Source organism: Choloepus didactylus, chromosome 14 (assembly GCF_015220235.1).
Source record: "Choloepus didactylus isolate mChoDid1 chromosome 14, mChoDid1.pri, whole genome shotgun sequence".
Taxonomy (NCBI): Eukaryota; Metazoa; Chordata; class Mammalia; order Pilosa; family Megalonychidae; genus Choloepus; species Choloepus didactylus.
This window is the reverse complement of record NC_051320.1, coordinates 46,654,602-46,670,533: the sequence shown is the minus strand read 5'-3', so window position 1 is coordinate 46,670,533 and position 15,932 is coordinate 46,654,602. Positions and strand designations below refer to the sequence as shown.

Sequence of the window (15,932 nt, the reverse complement as noted above, 5' to 3'; positions counted from 1 at the left end):
GGCACATGGCTGGCAACTGCTCCAGAGTTCCGGTTTCAAAACGGCTTTCTCCCAGGACATTCCTCTCTAGGCTGTGGCTTCTCTTCAAAATGTCACTCTTAGTTGCTCTTGGGGCATTTGTCCTCTCTTAGCTTCTCTGGAGCAAAAGTCTGCTTTCAAAGGCCGTCTCCAAAATGTCTCTATAAACTGCAGTTCCTCTCTTAGCTCCTGTGCATTCTTCAGTGTCCCTCTTGGCTGTAGCAAGCTTGCTCCTTCTGTCTGAGCTTATATAGTGCTCCAGTAAACTAATCAAGGCCCATGCTGAATGGGAAGGGACACATCTCCATGGAAATTATCCGCTGAAAGATTTTGCCCACAGTTGAGTGATCACATCTCCATGGAAACATCCAATCAAAAGTCTCCAACCTAATCAACACCAATACGTTTCCTGCCCACACAAGACTGCATCAAAGATAATGGCGTTTGGGGAGACATGATACATCCAAACCAGCACAGTAGCTCTGCTCTCTCTTTGGGGCATCCTCCCAGAAGCCACACCTGCAATTTCTTGAAGTTCCCTTTTCATCCTGGGCCACAGGACTGCTAGCAACGGAGTCTCAGATATGGTGCTCAATGCCTTTTCTTTCTCTCGATAATAAGGTTAGATGTTCTTTTTGTAGGGGGACTCAGATGTTGTTGATTGTCCCTCCTACTTACCAGGCACAAAATTCTGTTCACCAGGGGTTTTCAGTGTCAACTGCTAATCTTAACTCTTTATCACCAGTGAACCTGTGCCTTCAGCACTCCTAAAGAACACATTTCCAGGAGACCTGACTTCCACTTTGTCTAGTGAGCTTGGGCTTAGGGTATAGACAGATGGATAGATGGATGGATGGATGGATGGATGGATAGATAGATAGATAGATAATAGGAATATAGGGAAAGGAGGGGATCAAAGATCAGAGTTTTCTCTCTGGCTTATTCAACTCAGCAATGCCTTTCTCAACAAATGAAAGAACATGCCATCTTGGAAAACTGTCAGGAAAAATACGTGATAATCAGGCATAATATTTTTATATAATGTACTACTGGTAATTATAAGCACTTTGGTTTTGAAGTCAAATTTTGTCTACATTTGAATTTCAGCTCTGCTCTGTAACGTTGAGCAAGGTAACTTAATCTCTTCTCAAAGTCTCAGTTTTCTCATCTATAAAATGGACATAGTAATAATACCTGCTCATGGGGCCATAATGAGGATTAAATAAGACAATGCTTCTAAAGTGCTTAGCACAAAACCAACCACATGGTTTTCAGAGAATGTTATCAATTTTATTGCATGGTAACTTTTACATATTTTCTCTTAGAATATTACTCATTCCAGCAAGCATCTATGATCTGAGTACATGAAACTCTCACTAACCATCCTGTGCATATAACAGACTGAAGCGTATCCCTCCTACCATTGTCTTTGGCCATCTTTGATGGTTCTGCCCTAACTGTAAGATTCCTAGTCCATGGAATTTTCTTACCAGAATTTCCTAAAAGAGAGCTGCCCTGGTACCACTAAGAGAAAGGACTTCTTACTGGGCCTAATTCCTTGACGCCTCTGGGGCAGTTCTCCCTTTGACATAGAAGTGATTTTTCCCTCTCTATGTTCTGGGAGTGTCAACTTATCAGAATCTCAGTCTTTATTGGCACTAATCACTGTATCTATCTCCCTGCCTCACCTTCTCTGCAAGAAGAGAATGATTTTCGGCATATGGGCACCTAGAGAGAAAAGCAAAGAGATAGCTCACATTTATAAAGTATCAGGCAGTTTGACATAATCTTATTTGATGATCTCATAAAAATCCTAGGAGTCATGATAAAATTGATCCCCTCCATCCCATCCTCATTGCTGATAACAAATTGAATGTTTTGAAATACCTTGTAACTCTATATAGGAAATTTTAGAAGTCTCCTTGGATACCATCTCAGTCGGGGCCTAGATTTTTATTTTGGTTTTGGTTTGTATTTTAATCTATTTCCTTTTAAGGACGAATTTACTTGTTTCATAATAGAAGCCATATAAATTGTGGCCAATAAAATCATATGTAGAAAAAGATCATTTTAAAACTGTAAGCTCTTAATTTTTTTCCTGAACTTCTTGGCAGCCAAGATAAAAAGAATATGAAAGGTCTCATGTAATTTTAATTGTCTGATTAAATTAAAAAGGAAATATAGCAATAATAGAAATGTAATACAGTTATTATACAGAGATTTCCCTTAGAGTGGCTTGGAAGCTCCAAGAATCCTCTGAAGGAAGAGTGGAACAGAAAAGCAACATACAACCAAGCAAAGAGACTGAAAGTTGGGAGAGATAGGAACAAGATGGACACAAGTTTCACATTGACCTCAAGATTGGAGAAGATCCTTGAGACCTTCCCAATGCTTGTGACTCATGGGCATTAGACAAAGAGTAGGGAAGACAAATGGCTATGGTCAGGACATTCATTCATTAATTCCTTGGACAAATATATATTGCATGCTTACTATTTGCTAAGCACTGCTCCAGGCATTAAGCATATAGCAATAAATAGACAAATATCCTGCTTGCATGGGAACTTACATTCTGTTGGGGGTAGAAGGAGAGATGGTAGATAAAGATAAACAATAAGTAAGTAAACAAATAAATAAACATGCATTTTATAATATTGCAATAAAGAAAATGAAATAATTTGGTGTGATATAGTGATTAGAAATCTTCATTAATTGGATGGTGAGGGAAGGTTTTTCTGAGGAGTTGATATGTGAGCTGAGACTTACGATACAAAAGAGTCAGCCAAGGGTAAATCAGAGAGAAGGCTTTTCCTCCAGAAAAGCAGGATAAAAGAGACCATCAGCCACTTGATCAGAGAGCCAGATCCAGTAACTATGCATAAACAAAAGGATGGTTCGCTGGGTCAGAGTTAAAATGCTTTGCTCCTTCAAGTTTTGTTACCTGAAAAGTCCTAGAAATGATTGGAAGTGAATGTTTATTAAGAAGAATAAACCTTGAGGAAAGTAAATGTTTTTTTCAGAATGGATTCACTCAAGTTTTCTCAGTGTCTTAGTGAAATCTATCAAAAAAATTTCCAATTCCAGTAATGAAAGACAAGGTAGTTCTGACAAAATCTCCTATTGAATGTAAGTAAAATATAGTTCACAAGGTGAATGTTTCCTATTCATGTCAGTAGACAGTGGATGGTCCTATAATTTTATATTACTATTGGTATATCACTCTTAGAATATATAGTATATACAATATATAATAGCAATAGTTTCCATTCTTTAAACAGCAACTATGTACATATATCAGAGTTATAAATATCTTCTTAAAGGCATTAAAGAGCTAATAAGACATTGAAGAATAACCAGGACAAGATCTAGGGGCAGAAAGACATCCAGAGAAATGAGTTCCACATTTGGAATCACTTTTGCCCTAGGGCTGACCATTTATCTAGAAAAATATTAAACCATCTCATGCTTTGTGCTGAGACTGTAAAGGGATTTTCATCTAGAAATAGGGTGAATCAGAAATTACCCAGCCTCATACATATGGCAGCACAGCTTTGAACTCTCTGGGTGACTCTTAAGAATTAAAACCAGATTAGGGTGGTACCATATTATTAATGTCACCATTGTATAAAAATGATATTATTGCTTTGTCATGGCAAAAGAAAATAAAAGCTTCTCTAGGAAGTTATATGATCTAAGGCCTCAAGTTATTTTCACAAATAATTTTCAAATATAATGTTAAAAACACAATCAAAGATAACCAAGTACACAAAAAGGCAAGATGGCATTACCAGAACCTGCACAAACAATAGACAATAGAAATCAACACCAAATACTCCCATTATCAGATTTATCAGACTCAGACACTAAAACAACTACACCTAACATTTTAATCTAAGCTTAAAAATCTCAGATTATTGGAAAATATAAAAAATAGCACAGTAGATTTGAAAAAGAACCAACCAGCAAATGTAACACTGAAAAAAATTGAAATAACCTAATAAAATAAATTACCCTAATAGATGGGTTTGGCAGTGTGTAAGACACAGCTGAAGAATAAATTACTAAATTGTAAAATGTATCAGGAAGAACTATCTAGAATGCAGCATAGGGAGAAAAAAGGATGGAAAACAGAGAAAAAGATAAGACACAAAAAATATAAAGTGATAAGTGTAACATATGGGGAATTATAGTCCCAAAAGAAGGATAGAAAATGAGGTGGAAGCAATATTAGAAAAGAAAATGGCTAAGAATTTTCAAAAGTAATAAAAGACATCAATCAATATATATATGAGGCCAAATAAATACCAGGTAGTATAAGCAAAATGAATTTTACATCTAGATATTTTATAATTAAAATGCAGAAAATAAAAGACAATGAGAAAATCTTAAAAGCTTCCAAGAAAAGAAAAACACTATCTAAAAAGGAGCAATAGTTATACTGGCAACATACCTCTCCATGCCAGCAATGGAAGCTAGAAGACTATGGAAAGAAAGTTTGTGCTGAAAATGTATTACTGACTTAGAATTCTATACGCAGCAAAATATTCTTCAAGTATGTTCCAGTTTGCTAATGCTGCCCTTATGCAAAATACCAGAAATGAACTGGCTTTTATAAATGGGAATTATTTGGTTACAAATTTACTGTTCTAAAGCCATGAAAGTGTCCAAACTAAGGCATCAACAAGAGGACACCTTCACTGAAGAAAGGCTGATGGCATCCAGAACACCTTCATCTGCTGGGAAGGCACGTGGCTGGCATCTGCTGGCCCCTTGCTCCCAGGTTGTGTTTCAGCTCCTCTCTCAGTTCCTGTGCATCTAATCATCTGGGGGTCCTCTATTAGCTTCTTCAGAGCTAACTTTGGGCTAGCATCTCCAAACATCTCCAGGCATCTCTAAGCATCAGTGTCAGTGTCAGCTCCTAGCTTCTCTCCAAAATATCCCCCTCAGCTGCTCTATGTGAGCTCTCTTTAAAGGACTCCAGTGATCTAATTAAGACCCGCCCTGAATAGGTAGGGTCCACATCTCCATGGAAATAATTCAGAGTTTCCACCCTAATCAACAGACTGATCAGTCTGCCCCAAGATTGCATTAAAGAATATGGCTTTTCTGGGGGACATAGTATATCCAAACCAGAACAAAGTATAAAGCTAAAATAAAGATGGTTTAAACCAAACAAAAACTGAGACAATGAAGCACAAGTAGACTCCCTCTAAAGGAAAAGCTAAAGAATGATTTTTGAGCCAGCAGCAAACATAGAATCCCAAATGGAAGATTGGCGATACAAGAAGAAATGAATGGCAACAAAAATGGTAAACATGCATATAAATCTAAATAAACACTATGTAAAATGATAATAAAACTGCTAAAAAATACAAAAAGAATTAAAGTGCACAACAAAAATATCTAAGAATGGAAGTGGGTATATGGAATTCACAAAGCAAGAAAGAATTTTTCTTTAGTATTAGGATAGCCATTTAAAAAGTATTGAAAATTATACATAAAATCTCCAAACTAAGATTTTAAAAATGTAATCATAAAAATATTCAATCATTTCAAAAGAAAAGAGAGAAAAAGGAACATAGAATAGGTGGAAGAAATTAAAAATACATAGTAAGAAGTTAGTTTTAACCCCAAATAAATCAGCAATTACATTAAATTTAGATGAATTAAATGCTATAATTAAAAGACAAAGATTATAGCATTGGATTTTTAAAACTCAACAGTCAGATACTATTTACAGGAGCTATAGGAAGGTTGAAGGTGAGGGATAAAAACAGATATATCATGCCAACATGAATCAAAAGAGGGTTGATAAAAGTATTTTAATATCAGAAAAAAATAAATTTTAAAGCAAAAAGCATTATTAGCATATATTAGCACCTCTGGGCATGGAGCCAAGACATCAAAATTTTAACAAGTACCATGATGATTCTTATGTACTCTAAAATCTATTTGATAAGGATATATGTAATAGGGATTAAGGCCTGGAAAACATAGAGGAAGAAGTAGGTATCAAATGCCTTAAGTTTCTCAACCTTAACACTATTTACTTTTGGGTCATTTAATTCTTAGTTATTGGAGGCTGGCTTGTGCACCATAGAATGTTTAGCAGCATCTCTGGCCTCTATCCATTCAATGCCAGTAGTAGTACTACCACTCGTCAGTGTGACAACCAAAAATATCTCCAAAGATTCTAATGTCCCCTGGAGGGCAAAATCCCTTAGGGTTGAAAACCACTGCCTTAGACCACTGCATTGTTTCAAATCAGCTTCTATTTTTTAGGCAGAACTAAGCATGCATCTTTGTTAGTTAAAATCCATATACACTGTGCTAGATTGATATCGTTATGGACCCCAAAAAAGCCATGATCTTCTGACCAATCTTGTTTGAATGTTTCCATAGAGATGTGACTCACCCAACTGTGGGTGAGTTATTTGATTGAATTATTTCCATTGAAGTGTGGACCCCATTCATTCAGGGTGGGGTTTGATTAGTTCACTGGAATACTCAAGAGCCGACACAGAAGCCGATGCTTGGTGACGCTTGGAGATGCAGATAGAAGGATGTTTGGACATGCTAAGCCAAGAGATGAAGCCCAGAGTTTACCCCAGAGAAGCTAAGAGAGGACCCCCAGATACTTAGAGAGAAACGCCTCAGGGGAAACAAGCAGAGAGCTGAGAGAAGCTAAGAGAGACAGAAGAACAGAGACATTTTGGAGAAAGCCATTTTGAAACACAACCTGGGAGCAAAGAGCCAGCAGATGCAGCCACATGCCTTCCCAGCTGACAGACATTATTGGCCTTTCTTCAGTGAAGGTATCCTTTTGTTGATGCCTTAGTTTGGACACTTTCATGGCCTCAGGACTGTAAATTTGTAACCACATAAACCCCCTTTATAAAAGCAAATCCATTTCTGGTATTTTGCATAATGGCAGCATTAGCAAACTGGAACATACACCCATCCATCCATGTATCAATCCATTCATTCAACAAGTATTTATTGGTGCCTACTGGTGCCAGTCACTCTTCTACACGTTTGTGATATATCAGTGAAAAAGAGACAAAAATCCCTGTCCTCAGGGATTTTTTTTTAACATTTTATTAATTGTGAAATATAACATATATACAGAAAAGTGATAACTTTTGTGGGGGGGGGTTGGGGTGAAGAAGTACAGTAGGGAGGATTCATCATGGAAATGAAAATCAGTGCCTAAATGTGCTGCACAAGAGCTACCTTATTGAATTTCGCTTAAAGTCTCTCTTAAAAATCATCTCATTTTTTTATTAGGCTTACTCCCTGAAAAATACTGGTCCGGATTTTGAAATCATTTAAGCTCCACTTCTATCACGAGGCAGAAAAAGACAGCAGCGGTGACGCTCTGGTTTCATGAGCAGATAAACATCGGATATTCTTCCTATCTCTCAACAAGCAGGGATAAATATTGGAATCTGTTTTGAAGGTAAGCAAGGCATCTTGCTTGTCTCCCAAATCACTTTTTTTAGCTACTTGGCTAGAAGAACAAAATCTCCAAGGGGAACAACTAGTAATAAACACTGCCCACAACCCCAATACCACGTGGTACAGGAGAGTTCTTTGTTGCACCTAAATTTTACATGCACCTGAGTCTGGCCTATCTTTAATTCTGGTAAGAGCACATATAGAAACAGAAAGTCAGAATTCAGATTACTTAATTTAGCTAAGTCGGGAAAAACAGTTAAGCCCTCTAACTTTATTGGGCCATCAGTTTTTTGAACCAGAATTTTAACAAAACCATTATTGCATCCAGGGTATATATTTTATGAATTTTCTCTGTGCTTTTCATTTCAAAGGGTCTATCTTATGAAATTTTAGAAACAGAATGGAGAAAGAAGCAAAAACATGTAATTCAAAACCCTCCTACTTGCCCACCCCTCATATAAGAAACAACAGAAAACATGATCTCATTCTCATAAAAGTAGTAACAGGCAAGGCTTTAGTTAAGTTTTGGAACTCACTAATTCTATATTAGCTAAGCTTACATCACTTATATAAACCACAGAGCCCACAAGAGGTTTCCATTAGGAAATCATTGGCTCATGTCCCATTTTTTTAAAGGTCGCTGAATGTTGTTTTAAATGTATGTCTCCTAATAAACTGGGCCACTGAAGGCAGAACTGACAACCAAAGAAAAATGTACTAGTTTTAAATTAAGGTCAAATTTTAGAGAGGTATTTAATGAGCTTCAAGGATAAGGTCTAGTTTTCCCTGATATTCAACAGAGACAGAAAAGAAACTATAGGAATGGGAACAAGAACAAAGTGGATCCCTAATGTTACTATTCAAAAGAGGCAGAAAAACAAGGTAGATAACTGGAATTTCTCATGGCTATTTGAGTAAAGTGGATACTTCAAACCAAATCACTAGATTGTGGAGATATTTGAGGATGTCTTTGAGCATAGCTTTATGGACATGTTACTGCCTATCATTTTTAAACTTTTAGGCTATTTTCTAACCATCTTGCAGAAGAGTTTCAAAAGTCTTCGTAGATGTTTTGATGCAAGGCAAACATCACAATTTCACTTTCCCCAAGGAACTCCTTTCCCACAATTGTAATAGTTTCTAGACCACTTAAGGACACTTTTGATAATGGACATGTGGGAATTTGAAATAACTGTTCTCCAAATGTTCAACCAATTTCACAGAAATAGTTCTCTTAATCCAAAGATAAATTCTCTCCCTAGGAATGCAGGTTTTATGTGCATATATTCATGGGTCACTGCTCTTATACAGAAAATCATTCTATTGAAGTTGGATGAGCTCATTTGGAATTGGTGAAAGTCTTCAAAAATAAACACGGCTTTCTTCACGTGACTTTATATTAACCACAAAAAAAAGTAAAACATTGAAAGACACTGGGAGAACTTTTGAAATATTTAATCTTTATGAATTAGCCAAGTATAAAGTCAGAGAATGACAACAAACAAGTGTCTGTACCATGCTAATGCCAGGCAAGCATCTGGAGACAAGGACACCATAGCAAGATATGCTTAGACTGGTGTGCCAGTTTGAATGTATTGTGTCCCCCAGATGCCATTATCTTTGTGGTCTTGTGGGACAGACGTTTTGGTGCTGGTTAGATTTGCTTGGAATGTGCCCCACCCAGCTGTGGGTGGTGACTCTGGTGGGATACTCCCATGGAGGTGTGACCCCACCCATTCAGGGTGGGCCTTGATCAGTGGAGCCATATAAAACATGCTGACTCAAAGAGACTGAACTGAGTGCAGCTGTGAGTGACAGAGTGCAGCTGTGAGTGACGTTTTGAAGAGGAGCAAGCTTGCTAGAGAGGAACGTCCTGGGAGAAAGCCATTTTGAAACCAGAACTTTGGAGCAGATGACAGCCACATGCCTTCCCAGATAACAGAGGTTTTCCAGATGCCATTGGCCATCCTCCAGTGAAGGTACCCAATTACTGATGTGTTACCTTGGACACTTTATGGCCTTAAGACTGTAACTGTGTAGCCAAATAAACCCCCTTTTCATAAAAGCCAATCCATCTCTGGTGTTTTGCATTCCGCAGCATTAGCAAACTAGAACAACTGGTATGGATCAAAATCAGTCAGCATTATCTATAGGTATAGAGAAGTCATTATGAACCAAAAATATCCAGGAAAAGAAGGGACATCTGGATAAGTAGTAAACAAAAAGTTGAGTAATGGGTTAAGAGAAAGGGAGTTCACTAATAAGGGGTCCTGTTTTCAGAGGAACCCGGTCTACAATCAGAAACCAGGTGAGTCAAGAGGCACAGGGAAAGGATATGTCAGAAATAGAGACTCAGAGGCAAAGATTCAGGGAAAGTGGGGCTGCCCTTCAAGGAGACAGTTTGTTGGTTCTATTTTATGGTTTGACCAAGATAGACCAGAATAATGTAAATGTGTCTACAGAGGAAAATAACCTGGGAGGTTATTAGGGCAAAAGCACTTGGAGGATGGGAAGCGGAGTGAGTTCCTAATAGAGGCCATGCTGCCCCTGCACATAGCTGGGTACAGATCAGCATTTGTTTACCCTGATAATTAAAAGTTAGAATCACTCAGGTACACTCATGGCTCTGAAAGCCTACACGTACTTCCTTGCATTTGGGATGGATTGAGTGGCGGGTAGCTCAAACCAAACTTTAAAATGAAAAGAAAATAATATTGAATATTATCACGTGTCAAGCACTAGTAAAGGATTTATATACATTATCACATTTAATCACTCATTCATTCATTCTCTATTTGCCGAGTACCAACTATTGTGTCACTTTCCCGTGTTATGATACAAATGTTATTAATATCCCCAATTTACAGAGGCAAAAAAACAGCTATATTAGTGATTGAGTTATGTGCCCAAGGTCACACAACTAGTAAATTATTAAACTAGGCAAATTTGATTTTCATTTGAAGTGTTAAAAGAAATAAAACACAATATTGTTCCATGGCTAAGAAATTTCAAATGGAGTCAGGATGTCATTCTGGAGATTACTCTTACACAGGTCTCTGGCAGACATCACAAACTGCCAAAGTATGCAAGCCTCAAGCAACAATGTTCCTCAAAATGCTAAGGACATCCGGACACCATAAACAAAACTTAAGATAAAAAACTCAGTTAATGGTCTAACGTGAAGGACAATTAGAGTAACCCCAAATATCTACCAACCATCCCAAACAACTTGTCTAGTCTTCTTGTCCTGTAAAAACCCTTGCCTGGAAATGCCAAGATGGGACACAATTTGGGTTGCTACCTGGATCTGTGCTCACTGAATTGCAATTCTAAGACCCCCAAATAAATGCTTTTATTGTCTTGCAGCTTAATTTATTTCTAGGTTGGCGGTTGGCAGTTGGCAGGGAACTGTGGATTCAGATCTTCTCTTCGCTATTCAAAGGATTTGTGCATCTGGGAAAGTTACTTAAATTTTTTTCTCCCATGTTTCATATTCCGTAAAAGTAGAAAGTGCTTTTACTGTTCTCAAATTTGATTTATAATAAATCTCAAGAATTTCTAAAGGGGAAAAGGGGGCATTGATGAAATGGAATAGGTGCTATAACTATTTTCCCTTCTTAAATAGCCCAAGCATAGATTTTCTCATAACACCATTGCATGAGGAATTTTTCCCTTCTTTTTTTTTTTTTCTTATGAAAACACTATGTGCCTACAAATCTTAGGGAGATGCAGATACTTAGGATTCTTAATTCTGACACAGAATTTGTTTATGGAGGCTATAGATTCAAATGAATGTTAATATCATGAATTTGAAACTGTAAGAAAGTACAATTGCAAAAAAATATAGCACTGGCTATGATTTACATCTATGTAAGCATATTTCTTGAGTGTCTAATCTCAGCAAAGCACTTTCCCATATGCCATCACATTAATTTCAAATACATTCTCTTTGTTGTGTCCTTGGAAATGTTTTAGCTAAACCCTAGTTTCACTTCCAGGCTACAGCCACCCAATGTAAATGGAGAACTTAATAAAGACAAGACTCAGGAACAAGCAGGAGTAATGTGGTGAAGACTTGGCCTCCCCAAACTTTCTCCAAAATCAAATTTAGTATTTAAAGTACCTTGCTAAGAATCTCTCAAATTTTTAGATTGCCTGAAGAATAAATGTATGAGAAATTATACCAATGGCATATAGTACTGGGTGTTCTTCAGTGTGGCTGATGGGGAGTAAAACTAATTTGATTAAGACACCTACAAAACCCAGCCTCCAACTTTACAGGCGCTCCTTGTGTACACACACGAAAGTCCTAGTTTCCACGTGAAGCATTTTTCAGAGTACCATATACAAGAATCCTATAGTCCAAAGAAAGTTCCTTGAGTATCATTTTAGTCAAGGACACAGTTAAATTCTCAGAAACCAAACTCCTAGTGAGCTAAAAGAAATGTATTATTTGTGTAGTATTAACTGTGACTGCCCCTGCCTGTGGCTCCTGAGAAAAAGAAATGAATTCCTGTCATTTTTTTTTTTCTTTCTTAGAGGTAGCATGCTAATGTGGGAGGAATCCCAGACTTAAATTCCAAGTTTACCTTTGCTCCTTATTTCAGGCCAGTGGTTCTCCAAGTGTGGTCTACAGACCCTGCGGTATCAGCATCGCTGAGAACTTAACAGAAATGCAAATTTTGGGGCTCTCCAATCTATCAAATAATAAATTCTGGAGGTGGGGCCCAGCAATCTGGGTTTTAATAAGCCCTCCAGGTGATTCTGATACTCCTTAAGTTTGAGAACAACTGCTTTAAGCAAATCACTTCTCTGGAGCCTCAATATCCTCAGCTCAAAACATGAATAATGACACCAAAATTGCTTTCTTCAAAAGACTATTGAAAATCAAATAAATTTGGTAACATTCAAAATTGCTTTGCAAACCTGCAAATTACTAGATAATACACAGTATTGCTTTGGAAAGATAACTTTTAATGCCATATCTCAATCTGAAAGGTAGTTCTAATAGTTCAGTCTATTAGATGTGTGGCTATTACAGAAATGTGATGTTTTCTGTTAGTTCTGCAAATGTTTTATATATGATACTTTGTTATATACTTCACATCAAAGGCAAACCTCCTGATGTCCCAGGTGATGGTCATTAACGTTTGTCTGACTTCTGTCAGATCAATACATTCTAACTGGGCTTCTGAGGGAAAGAGGAGCCAGAGAAAGAAAGCTTTTGTTTAAAAAATAAAATATAATAATTGTTTCAAGGGAACTAAAAAACTCAGTAGTTTACCTTTATCCCTGTTGAAAAGACTGAATCACAACTACTTCAGAGACTGTTTTCTACCCTTTCTTTTAAAATCTAGAGAAAGAGGTTGGCAACCCTTTCCTACCAGAAATCTCATTATGATATCTTATCCAAAACCTTTCTACAGCAAATAACAATTTGTGTTTGTTTGTTTTTTCATTGTGAAAAGTTATGAAGGCAACTGGTAACTCTCCTTCATATTTTGGATGCAACAGGTAAATTACCACCCAACCTCACCCCAACCCTTTTTTTCCTACACTAATGCCAGTCTAATTATTTTTCCTTAATTTTAAATTTCTGCATGCTCCCTGTAGGGCCCATTTCAATTTCTAGAACTGTCTTCCAACAGGAGTTCCAAGGTTCCTACAGGGCAACATGCATATTTGTTTTCTTGCCTCCCCAGAATTCCCTAAGGGTAGGAATTCTTTAAATCTTCCTGCCTAGCAATTAGAAGAGAGGTACTCAATATATATTTGCTGAATTTAATTTTCATATAAGAACCACACAGCAGAGTTAAACAGAGAGGTGCTAAATAAAGTCCTAAAGCTCATTTTTCTACCCAAGCATCATTATTTTCTGCTCTGCACTGGCAGTGTTTCCATATATTGTCCGCTGTCCTCCTCAAACCACATTATAGAAATGTTGCATTCCCAAAGAGAGATGCATAATAAAAGACATTTTATTTCAAATCATTCTTTTCCTCAGAGACTTGTTCATTCAAAATCTAAGCCCAGTTACAGCAATAAATAAAAATATGAAAAAAATGAAAATATAACAAAGAAAAGGTAGTGTAACCAAAAAGTTAGGATTTAAGGAATAATTGTGATTACTGAATCATTATATTCCTTTTTACTTTCTGGTATGTTAGAGTAGACAGAAGGAAATACCTGAAATCTCTGAATGTAGTCCAGCTGTCTTGATCTCTGATAATGATTGTATATCCTTATCTTGTGCCCTGCTGATTGTAAGACTTGGTGACTAACCTTCACTTGTACCCATTTATCCAGTTTTTTTACTTTAGAGCCTTACCATCACTAAAGACCACCACTAATGCTCATTAATGAAGGGTCTTGGATCAGCTCAGAACTAACCCACCCCAAGTCCAAAGTTATCTTGATAACTGAAGCTGGATCTAACCAAAATGGGCCCACCTGACATAGGCAGTAGCTTAGACTTTAACCTACAAGTCACCTATACCTCATTATAATACTAAAAGTAATCATAATATTTTCTTACATACATCTGTGACTAAGCGTGTAACCAACCTGTGCATACTCAATAATTAGATCACATCCAATTAAATCATCTAGAGCCATTGTGCTCATTATCCTAAAATCTGCCCATCTTTTAATACTATAAAGCTATCAGAATTACTGCAGTTCAGGGAGACAGATTTTTGGGCTGATAGACCATCTGATCTCCAGCTTCACACCTAGCAATAAACTTTCTCTTTGAAACCCCAATGTCTCAGGAATTGGTCATTTGAGCGCATTGGGCAAAGAATCTACCGTCTTTGTCCGGTAATAGCAGGATAACATCTAGTCATTAAAAATCACATAACTGAAGATTTGTTTAATAAAAATGCTCAATATATAATGTTAAGTGAAAAGCAAGATGCATAATACTAAATACACAAAAAAAGCATAATGCATACTTCTGTGTACAGTATGTTTCAATTTTATTGTTTTTAAAGGGCACATATAAAAATGAAATGCTTGAAGAAAAAAAGACTGTTTATAGGAAGTAAACTTAAAGTCACCTTGCTTACATTTTGCTCTTTCTATATTTATTTATTTTCTAGATTTTCTATAATGTATGACTTACTTCTATAATCCAAAAAAAAAAAAAATGCTTTTTATAAAAAAGGGTATGTCAAGGCTAAAGAGCTAAATGAATGGAAAGAAAACAATTATCTTAAAATAAATCTTAACTATCCTCATTCATTCATGAAGCATAGGATACTTTGCAAACTATCAAAATGGAAATATTTTGACATGTATTAGACAAGAATTGGATATCAAATAATTTTATCTGAGACACTGAGGAGAATATACTCAAATTATGCAATGATATATCAGACCAAGAAATTCAGCCACAGAGTTTTGCTTTCTCTCTGCTGGTTTTTCTACTACTGATGACATCTTTTGAACATTTGGATGCTATTTTCTTAAAAAGTTTACTCATACTGGGAAATTAAATATAATGAAGAGAATGAAACCAATCCAGATATAATGTGATGGAAGAGTCTTTGATTGGAGACTTTCACTTCTATTCTGTACTTCTATATTGCTTGAAATTTTAGGAAGAATGCATAATTTGTATAATTCTTTAAATTAAATGCTTAAATCAAGAAAATAAATAAAAGTTAAGGAAATAAACAAAAATCCCAATTTACTAAATCTGACTACATGATAAAAGAACTAATGCTTTTCTAAAACAACTAATTCACTATGTATTACAAGAGAATTTTTCTTAACAGTTAATATTCCAGAAACACTCTGATTCAACATATTTGACAAATATTTATAATTGTCCCATTGTCTTGCTGTCTTACTATAGAACTCCATTTAATGTACAATTCTTATACAAAAATCTTGAGGAAAATTCAGTCCATGTTCTTCATTTCTATGTTATTCTGATTCCTAAAAAAACATGGCCTAATTGTTGTTAAAGTCAACTACCTTTATTTTGACACTTACTCACTATATCACTAATAATTACACCATGACAAGAATCAGCCATTTATTCTCTATGTTCAACATTTGGCCCACTGATTGCTCCATCCATCAAGTGTGAAAAATTATTGGTTTGAGCCAGTTGGACCAAAGCTAGGATGAGTTCAAAGACTATCTTATTTCAGGGAGTTTACCAGAAACTTCTGAAATACACATCACAAAAACTCCAACCAAATTAGATCCTGTCAAAATTACTGTCGATTAATGGGACCTGAAGTAATGTTGTTTTACCAAAGTTATAAGCACAGAATTAGTTTGTAGAAGAAAAAGTGAATTGATATTGTGACTAGGGTTGATACTGAATGTAGTTTAAGAACATTACTTAGATTGATTCATTTAATGAGTATTTATTGCACTGAAATTCAAGATACTGCACATATTGAGTTGACAGGAATATTTCTTCCCTTTGAAAGATTCCAGTC

The 15,932-nt window shown here is 36.3% G+C and overlaps 1 protein-coding gene across 1 annotated transcript in view; it reads right to left on the bottom strand.

The window, feature by feature from the left end:
* LRRC69 (leucine rich repeat containing 69) overlaps window positions 1-15,932 on the bottom strand; it is a 91,651-nt gene that overhangs the window by 38,873 nt on the left and 36,846 nt on the right. The window lies entirely within an intron of this gene.